The sequence below is a fragment of the Macaca nemestrina genome, unplaced genomic scaffold (genome assembly GCF_043159975.1).
Source record: "Macaca nemestrina isolate mMacNem1 unplaced genomic scaffold, mMacNem.hap1 Scaffold_548, whole genome shotgun sequence".
NCBI classification, from domain to species: domain Eukaryota; kingdom Metazoa; phylum Chordata; class Mammalia; order Primates; family Cercopithecidae; genus Macaca; species Macaca nemestrina.
The window spans coordinates 17,517-27,183 of record NW_027257721.1 but is presented as its reverse complement, the minus strand read 5'-3'; the positions used below and the strand labels follow the sequence as shown (position 1 = coordinate 27,183).

Genomic DNA, 9,667 nt, shown 5'->3' with positions numbered 1-9,667 from the left:
AGCTTTCTTACCAAAAAATACATTCCCATACTTACAAATGTCTTTACATTTTCCTCTCCTACTTACTGGTTCCTTTCTATCTTGTTTCTATTACCTCCCTAAATTTACTTTTTGAGACAACCTATAATAAACTCTGAATTTAGACAAAATTGTTCTTTTTTCTGAATAAAGAATATATTTTTATGCCTTTCTCATTAAAACACATCTTTTGATATACTTTATATATATTGATTAAAATGTTAAACTCTTAGTAACCTTAGTTTCTAGTGAAAACTTAGGTGGCAAAAAATTATAAACCGTCTCTCACATATCAAGTATTTTATCTTATTTAAAAATGACTTAGATATTTAATGAGTATCTATCACTTTATTTAACATAACATTAAGACTTTAAATTACATAAAAAGTTTATTTATATATGTTGATCCCATTTCAATTTAACTACTGTATTTTATTTTATTTTATTTTATTTTATTTTATTTTATTTTTTGAGACGGAGTCTCGCTCTGCCGTTCAGGCTGGAGTGCAGTGGCCGGATCTCAGCTCACTGCAAGCTCCGCCTCCCGGGTTGACGCCATTCTCCTGCCTCAGCCTCCCGAGTAGCTGGGACTACAGGCGTCCGCCACCACGCCCGGCTAGTTTTTTGTATTTTTTAGTAGAGATGGGGTTTCACCGTGTTAGTCAGGATGGTCTCGATCTCCTGACCTCGTGATCCGCCCGTCTCGGCCTCCCAAAGTGCTGGGATTACAGGCTTGAGCCACCGCGCCCGGCTAACTACTGTATTTTAAACAGTTTACCTAGATTACTTATGAAAACTGAGATATTAGACAAAGCTAGTAATTGTTTGAAGTTGTTTTCCTGTTAAACATTTTCATAACCCATGATTATTAGGTGTTCACCTAAATAAAAATCTTAAAGTTAAATAAATGAATATTTTCCCAGTACCTCAAAAGATGCAGCTGTTTTGATTATATCAACAATGTTAAACAAGATCATTCTGTTTCTAGGCTAAATTCATAGTTTTACAAGCTTTGTGTCAAACCTTGGCACTTTAAAACATCTATCAGAGATGAATATAAAACTGTCTGACCAATAAATCTAGGCAAAAATGTACACTGACAATTCTGAAGACATTTCTATTTTTACTTTATCAACACATTTAAAATCAAATAATTTATCAAATATTTACTTAAGTCACATTAACTAAAAATATTTGGGTTTTTTATTATATTTTTGATAAAATACTTTAGGCACTTTTTTCTTTTAAGTTAATCAGAGCACTTTCATATATTCTGGTAAGAAAATAGCACCTACACACAACATAAAAACATGCAGACAACACAAATATATAGACATAAGCAGGTTCCCTAGCTTTTATTTTGAAATTTTAGTCTTGAGACGGTGAAACAGTAACATTAACACACCAATTGATTAAAGGCATTTGGATCCAAATTATATTTCTGACAAAATAGAACCTGTTCATATTGCTAAACTTTATTTGCCCTGTTAGGTAATCTAATGAAAGCTATGGAACAAAATTTTGGATAAAACAGTTTGGGTTAAACAAACAAACAAACAAACAACTCTTTTATCTTTTTTCTTCCTTTTTTTCAGTTGCAATTAAGTTTAGGGTTACATGTTCAATGTTTAAAATTTCAACATACATTTGAGCTAGTATTGGATGTACTGTACAAGAAAATCCAAACCCCCAAGTGTCCTTGAATGAATAACAAATCTATCTCATGTTTGCCAATATGTTCGAATAGTCAATATGAGTAGAGAAGTATTTTTAAAAAGCTACTTGCAGTTTTATTTAATTGTTTTTCTTCTGGCTCCTGAGTGGCAAACAAAGGAATTTTTTATGCTGGAGATACTTTGTATTATTGCTGTAAGTTTAATATCTTGACCTGTTTGATCTGAGAGTCTGTTATAGATATGTATCTTCCTTCCTTCCTTCCTTCCTTCCTTCCTTCCTTCCTTCCTTCCTTCCTTCCTTCCTTCCTCCCTCCCTCCCTCCCTCTCTCTCTCTCTCTTTCTCTTTCTTTCTTTCTTTCTTTCTTTCTTTCTTTCTTTCTTTCTTTCTTTCTTTCTTTCTTTCTTTCTTTCTTTCTTTCTTTCTTTCTTTCTTTCTTTCTTCCTTCCTCCCTCCCTCCCTTCCTTCCTTCCTTCCTTCCTTCCTTCCTTCCTTCCTTCCTTCCTTCATCCCTCCCTCCCTCCCTCCCTCCCTCCCTTCCCTCCCTCCCTCCCTCCCTCCTTCCCGGCTTTCTTCCTTTTGAGTCAAAGTCTCACTCTGTCACCCAGGCTGGAGTGCAATGAAGCAATCTCAGTTCACTGCAACTTCCACCTTCCGGGTTCAAGCAATTGTCCTGCCCCAGCCTCCCGAGTTGCTGGGATTACAGGCACCTGCCACTACACCTGGCTAATTTTTTAATTTTTAGTAGAGATGAGGTTTCACCATGTTGGCCAGTCTGATCTCTTTGGCCAGGCTGGTCTCAAACTCCTGACCTCGTGATCTGCCCACCTTGGCCTCCCAAAGTGCTGGGATTGTAGGTGTGAGCCACCACACCCAGCCTCCTTTCTTTTAGAATATAAATATTCATTTAACTATTCTATTACTCCAAGCAACTGTTAAGTAAAACAAACCTAATTCCCAAAAGATGTGTAGGTTGTTGGTTGCCATGGAGCTGTTGTAATTTGTAAAGCCATTAATTTAAAAAAATCTTTAAGACTTTTTTTTTTTTTAACATCTTGTCTGGTGTGCCATAAGCAGTGAGTTTATCTCAACACTAGTTGAAAATTAGCAGATTCAAAATAGCCAGAAGAAAAAATAGAGAAATTGAGAACTTAGAAAGCTCTACATGTTAACTCTATGGTTGGTTGTAGATTTTTAACAAGCTTGGAGAGTTTGAATAATGACCATTGAGCTCTGAATTTTCCTTGACATAAAGGAAGTTTGCTCATTCGTTTAAAAATGTGCATGAGAACAGACCATCATATGTAGCCAGCTGGAGTCTCAGAAAACCTGGCATGCCTTAATGTTTGAGAATCTCACTTTCTTTCTTATTAATCTCTCAAGAGCAAAGAAAATCCTATAAATCCTGCCAGAGAATGTCAGGAATTTCGACTAGTGTTTCAGGTATTGGCTTTCTAAATTAGTCATTCTGTGTCCATCATTTAGGATGCTTATTTTTGCTCACAGAAGCTTTTCAGAAATAAGCTAGGGCAAAGAAGAGCCAAGTTACTTATAGGCATGTGTAACTAAACCTAAATCAGAGTGTTCACAAAAACTTCAACCCATGTATGCAGACCAAATGAAACATTAAACTAGGTATCCAGAACCAATGTGAATTCACCAGAAAAGTCATGCCCAAGAAACAATGCAAATTGTATAAAAACTAGAGTAATCTTTTAAAGTGTTTGTAAAACAAACAAACGCCCAAAACTTCCATAATTTTAAGAGGCATGCAAGTTCCTTTATTGAAGCCTGCCTTAGAACCAAACCAAATCCTGAATAAAGTCAAAAAGCCTCTATCAAAAAGAGACTCAGCCTAAGAGAAGATTCACCAGGTCAGAAAAGACAAGGCATGCAAGTGATGAGCTCAGAGAATTCAAGTGAAAACTGCACACCAGTTCCAAGAATCGCAGATTCCTTCTAAAATTCTTTTGCTTCAGGTCCTGCTTCTGGACACATTTATGTCAACCTAAATAACAAACAGAGAGATGCTGTTTGTTTGAAAGAAAACATTTATTCAGGAATAGAACACTGTAACTATTCAGAAATAGGACACACACTGTATGTGTGCCATAGTAAACTGTGTGAGTATTCAGGGAGGTAAAGGAAGACAAAGGTTTTTAAAAGAAAAATGAGGAAGATTACATAATTATTGCAAGATAATTATCTTTGCTACAAGGATCAATAACAAGGTTGGACAGGCAGTTGCTGGGCATATGTCTTGCAGAAGTTTTTTTTGTGCAAAATTGCAATGGCCTTTGTGCAAGGTTGTGGTTTTTGCAGAGTCATATGTGATCATTCTTATTATAAGTCATTTATGCATAAGAACTCTCCTTTCATGACCTTCTTTAGCTCTATTTTTTTTTCACGCAAGTGACTCCATTTTGATTCTAACAATTCTGACAACTTAAATTCAACTAGTTGTAAATGTTAGTCACATCTATAAAATACATTCACAGCAAAGCTAGACCAGTGTCTGACCATACTAGTGGGCCCCATATCCCAGCCATGTTGACACATAAAATTAACAGTCACAGCATGTGAAAACTGAATGGTGCTTCCATGTAATCAGAAACAAAACAAGTGACCAATAAGATCATTGTGGCCATGAAAAGGGTGCCTTCACATACTTCAATGTATACATAAATCACTGCAGATTTTGTTTAAATACAAATTCTAACCCAGTAGGTCTGGGATGGGGTCTGGGATCCTGCATTTCTAACAAGTTCCTAGGTGATGCTCATGCTGCTTATCTGTGTCTGAGTAACAAGACCTCTGAAGACCTGCCTGAGAGAAGTAGATGATCAAAAAGACAAGGCAGGCTTAATAAATGGCTGAAACTGGGGCACAAGATAAGCAGAAGGCTCTGAAATTATGATGTTCAAATTTGAGGTGAGCCAGAAAAGATGTAACCATTGCAGCAACTTCTGCAAAGCAATAGCATAAAACCTCAGGACTCTCTGCTGAAATAATTGGCTTGTTCTGGGAAACGACAGAGTTTGAGAGTCCCAGTAACTAGTAGGCAGAGACCCGTATGAAATATCAGAAGAGTACTGAGCATATTAACCTCAAAACAATGCAGTGGGAAAGTACTAGCTGTGTTTCTGACATCTCCGGAGAAATGAAGGGGCTGTGATTAAATGAGATCACATTGGTGTTCCCATGTGGTAATTAGTTACATAAGTATCTCTAAGTCAGTGGCTCTCAAACTTTTCTACCAAAATGCCCATAATAGCAGAGGAGAGCTAAAAATGTATTCCCAAGAGCCTGTCTTAACAAAGTCCACAGCCCTTTGAAGCTGCACATTTTCACTCTTAAAGGCCTATAGATGTTGTATTTTATATTATTTAGAGTTCCCCAGAGAGACAGAATCAATGAGGTAGATATGTAGATATAGCTATTTGAGAGAGGATTTATTAAGAGAATTGGCTGTTGGGATTATGGAGGCTGAGAATTCCCATGGCAGGCCATCTGCAAACTGGAGATCCTGGGATACTGGTAGGATGGTTCAGTCCAAGTTCAAAAGCCTCAGAACCAGGGAAGCAGATGATGTAATTTTCAGTCCAAGGCCAATGGCCTGAGAACCCCGGGGGCGGCTGGCATGTCTTAGAGTCAAAAGGCCAGAGAGCTTGGAATGCCTATGTCTAAGGGCAGAAGAAGAACACTCCAGCTCCAGGAGGGCGGGGGGTGGGGAGGGAGGGGAGAGAGAGAGACTCACATTTTCTCTATCTTCTGTTCTATCCAGGCTCCCAGCTGATTGGATGGTGCCTGCTGACATTGAGGGCAAATCTGCCCCACACGGTTCACTGAGTCATGCCAATCTCCTCTGGAAACACCCTCACAGACACACCCAGAAGTGATGCTTGTCCAGCTCTCTAGATATTCCTTAATCTAGTCAAGAGGACACCAAAAATTAGCCATCTTGTATTCCATTCCATAAAATATCTGCGTTTGTCTTAATATAAAACTATTTTATATTATTTGCAATCAGATAAAGAGACCTTCCAGCAAACAGGACTCAGGCCTTCTTATCCTCCTGGTACACATCATATACCACCTAGGGGAACACGTAAGAACTTTGGTCACCTGCATATTGGTCATCTACATCAGAGGCTGACAACTACTCCTGAGGGCAGAATCTGGCCCACCATATGGTTTTGTAAATAAAATTTTACTGGAGCACAGCCATACCCACGATGGCTGCTTTCATACTATAGAGGCAGAGTTGAGTAGTTGCCACAGATACTGTAGGGTCACAAAACCAAAATTATTTACAGGAGGTATTCAGATAACATCGTTTCATTTAATGTCATGTTTGTTGATGAGAAAAGAATTGATTCCCAGCCAGGTGTAGACAAGGGGAGTTTGCATGTTCTACCATTGTCTTCATGGGTTTTCTCTGGGCACTCTGGTTTCCTTCCACAACTCAAAGATGTGAATGTGAGACAGGTGTCTAAATTATCCCAGTAGGCGTGAGTGTGTTTGTGTGTGTGTGAGCGCCCCTGCCATTGGATAGCATCCTGTCCAGGGTGGGTTTCTGCCTTGCTCGCTGAGCTGCTGGGATAGGCTCCGGCCACCCTGACCCTGAATAAGCCGTTTGGAAAATGAATAAATAAATAAATTAATACAAATTATTACAGAGTAAAAATGTCATAAACTGTATGGTAATCATACAAATGCATAACAATAAAAGATGCAGTATGAAGCACTCAGAGAGCCTGCTGTGTTGGTTTTTGTTTGCTTTTGAGTCGTGTGGTGGGAGGAGGTACTCCTTACAATTTTCGCTTTGCAAATATTTATTCTTTGATTTAACCCATGACTACTACAACTGCCATCACTCAATGATTCACCAAAAATTGGGTAAATAATTAACTCATTTGTTTTAATTAATCTTAAATGTATGTATAGCTTATGTTTATTTCAATGTTTAATATTAGAAGTGTTTTGGGTTTTTATTTAGAAGTTTGGTGGTGTTTCACCAAAAATTGGGTAAATAATTAACTCATTTGTTTTAATTAATCTTAAATGTATGTATAGCTTATGTTTATTTCAATGTTTAATATTAGAAGTGTTTTGGGTTTTTATTTAGAAGTTTGGTGGTGTCTTTGTGACCAGAAATATGCAGGAGGAATTTAACTCTTGTTTAGATGAATTAGCCTATGGCAAGATTGGTTTCATTATATGTTGTTGCACTTAAAGTTGCGGTTTCCAAGAACCTATCTATCAACAACGGTAAAGTGAGGACTTATGTACTATTTGACTCTTCAAATAAAAATTTTGGCCACCCTGATCTAAATTATTGTGTTGCTTTTCCCTTAATAATTGATGTTACTGTTTTCCCAGATTTGTATGTAAAGAGTCCTTTCAGATGTTATAAATGAAGCAAGCCTGAATTAGTTAGATCCCACTGATCATTGGCTCAGATATTGATGTCTACAGAGTGAGCCAGATCTTCAATTAGACACACTCATTTAACTCAAGTAAAGCAAACGGGGCCAGCCCTATTGAAGTGAGCCAGCTCTTCCAACCTGAGCTGAACCCATGCCCCTGGACAGGGAGAGCTAAAGTTGTCTCATGTAAATGCAAATGCCTTCTTGTGTAAGCTATTCTGTAATGAATGATGCAGGGGAAATTAGTGTTTAGACTGCCTAGTACTGATAATTATGGATTACGAGAAAGAAATTAAACAGAAAATGAAGAAAGTGAGCACGAGGAAATGCAGAAAGCATTCATACTCAGGACAACTGGAGGAATTTAGTATCCTGGAACCTGACAGCCCAGAACAGTTCAGAGCAGAGCCAGCCAGGGCAGCATTCAAGCAAAGCTTTGAGACAGTGCTGAGAGTTTAATCCGGGATAAATGTGGCTGACAAATCCAAAGGACAGGCATTGGGCTAAAAATAGCATATAAGCCAAGGGAAAGGAAACCCAGATTTGAAACAGAGCAAGAGGAAGGATGACAGCCAAGTTAGGAAATATGAAGAGGATTACACCACAGAGAAAGGGAAACTAGCTTGCCTTTAATGGCTTTTAAGTCAGTGTTTGAAGTTTGGGCAATTTGAATCAGTCAGAAGAGATTGAAGTTGTTTAGCAGGGCCATCCATTCAAAAAATAGAGTTTCAGGGTGCTTCTGAAGTTATATGTGTGTGTGCATGTGTGTGTGTGTGTGTGTGTGTGTGTGTGTGTGTGTGTGTGTATAGTTTTTTTTCCCCCTGAGTTTGAGGGCAAGACTTACAGAACCACACAGAAAAAAATCTTTATTCCTCAGAAATTCTGGGGTGGTTAGTCCCAGGAATTGGGGATTGGAAAAGCAAAATGAAATTTTCAAGATAAAGCACTTTTCTTACAGCAGAAGTTGTAAACTTGTTCCTGAAAGGGCTTGACTCTAAGGAGTGGAAAGAGATTCATACCTGAGGAAATCTCAAAGATATTTTGCTTACACGTGGTAAGTATTGTCTCTGTATTCATATTATATACGTGAAATCTGATTGGCTTTATATATTATCTATACCAACAGTTTTTCACTTCTGGGTAAAATGCTCCAAATGGGTGTTCCTCCATTCCACCCCCTAAAAATAAAATAACTAGCTCAGTTACTGTTGTTGCTTATCTAGTGTTAACTAGAGGTACAGAGATACAAAAGGACAGGAATTCTCTCAACAAGGAAACACGTTGTTTCCCGTGTCTCTAACTGGTATCCCTGTTGTGTCATGAATGGCATCAACCTTAGGATAAAGATGACGTAGAAGATAGTTAAGTGGTGGGGCTAGAAGAATCTTAGCTCTTGCTGGCATCAGGAAATCACTGGTGTACTCGATGCTGGACCTCCAGTTATAGGACAGATAACATTTGTATTTTGCTTAGATCATTTTGAGTTGGAGTTTCCATTACTTGCTGCCAAAATCATACCGATGCATACTGATATGTGCCAGGTCCTCCTCCAGATGCTGAGGATACAATGGTAAATATGAAATAGACAAGGGTTAATTGGAAGAGCAGCAAAGAAACCAGATAATTTTAGCAGAATAATTGATGATGGCTATTTGACCACCAAATTGGTGCCACTGTTGACTAACTGATTTGAATTTAGGGGAGGGGATGAATCCTGGGGATGCAATACTAAACCCATTGTAGGAGTTAAAGTTTCTAAAAATTGAATGGTTATTTACATGCTGACCATTGAGGAGATGTTATGGAGGGCTGGGAAACAAGGATTCTTCCATTAAGAAACCTCCTTTAAGGGGACTCAGAAAGAGTATCCAAGAATATGAAGGAAAATCAGGAGAATATGGAATCAAGGAAGCCAAGAGAAGAGTATTTAAAGGAAGCCATGGTCAACTGTGCAAAGCAGCTTAGGAGTTAGGAAAGATGCAGGCTGTAAACTGTTAGGTTGAAGCACAATAAGGTCAATGTGAACCATGACAAAAGAAGTTTCGGTGTAGAGAGAAGGGTGGGTGTCGGACGGGAGGGAATTGAACAAGGAAAGGAGGGAAGGGCAGTGGAGTCAGGGATTATTTTTGCAAGCAACTTAGCTGGAAAGGGGGATAGAAAAATATAGAAGATTGTGCGTATTTGGGGAGGAGAGGGAGAATTTCAAAGTTCCACAGAAGATTCTGTTTGGCCCTCCTGATTGAGAACTTCTTATAAAGAGGAATAATCAGTTTCCTTTAGCCTTTATTACAGGCCCATACCGTACAATAGGTATTCGGAAAGGGCCTGTTTTAAAAGGTCCACCCTGTGAGTCACATAATGAACAATGAGAATTAGATGGGTAGGTTTGGATTTCCCAACAGTATACTTGATGTGTTGAGTTTGGCTATGAAGAACTTTTAATTTCCTGTGTAAGACTGTTATTTTAATTACCTTTCTTAGGGAGTTGTGCTTACTTACTCTATGGTTTTGAATGGCATTCAGAACTTATTCGGTAAAACTTTGTT

At 38.3% G+C, this 9,667-nt stretch overlaps 1 long non-coding RNA gene across 1 annotated transcript; it reads right to left on the bottom strand.

Annotated features, from left to right (window-relative positions):
• Window positions 1–3,450: 3,450 nt before the first annotated feature.
• On the bottom strand, window positions 3,451–9,032 carry LOC139361508 (uncharacterized). Its single transcript, XR_011619064.1, has 3 exons — window positions 8,640–9,032; window positions 5,450–5,622; window positions 3,451–3,700 (listed from the first exon to the last, which is right to left on the bottom strand). It is a non-coding gene; the product is annotated as an uncharacterized lncRNA (long non-coding RNA).
• Window positions 9,033–9,667: the final 635 nt, after the last annotated feature.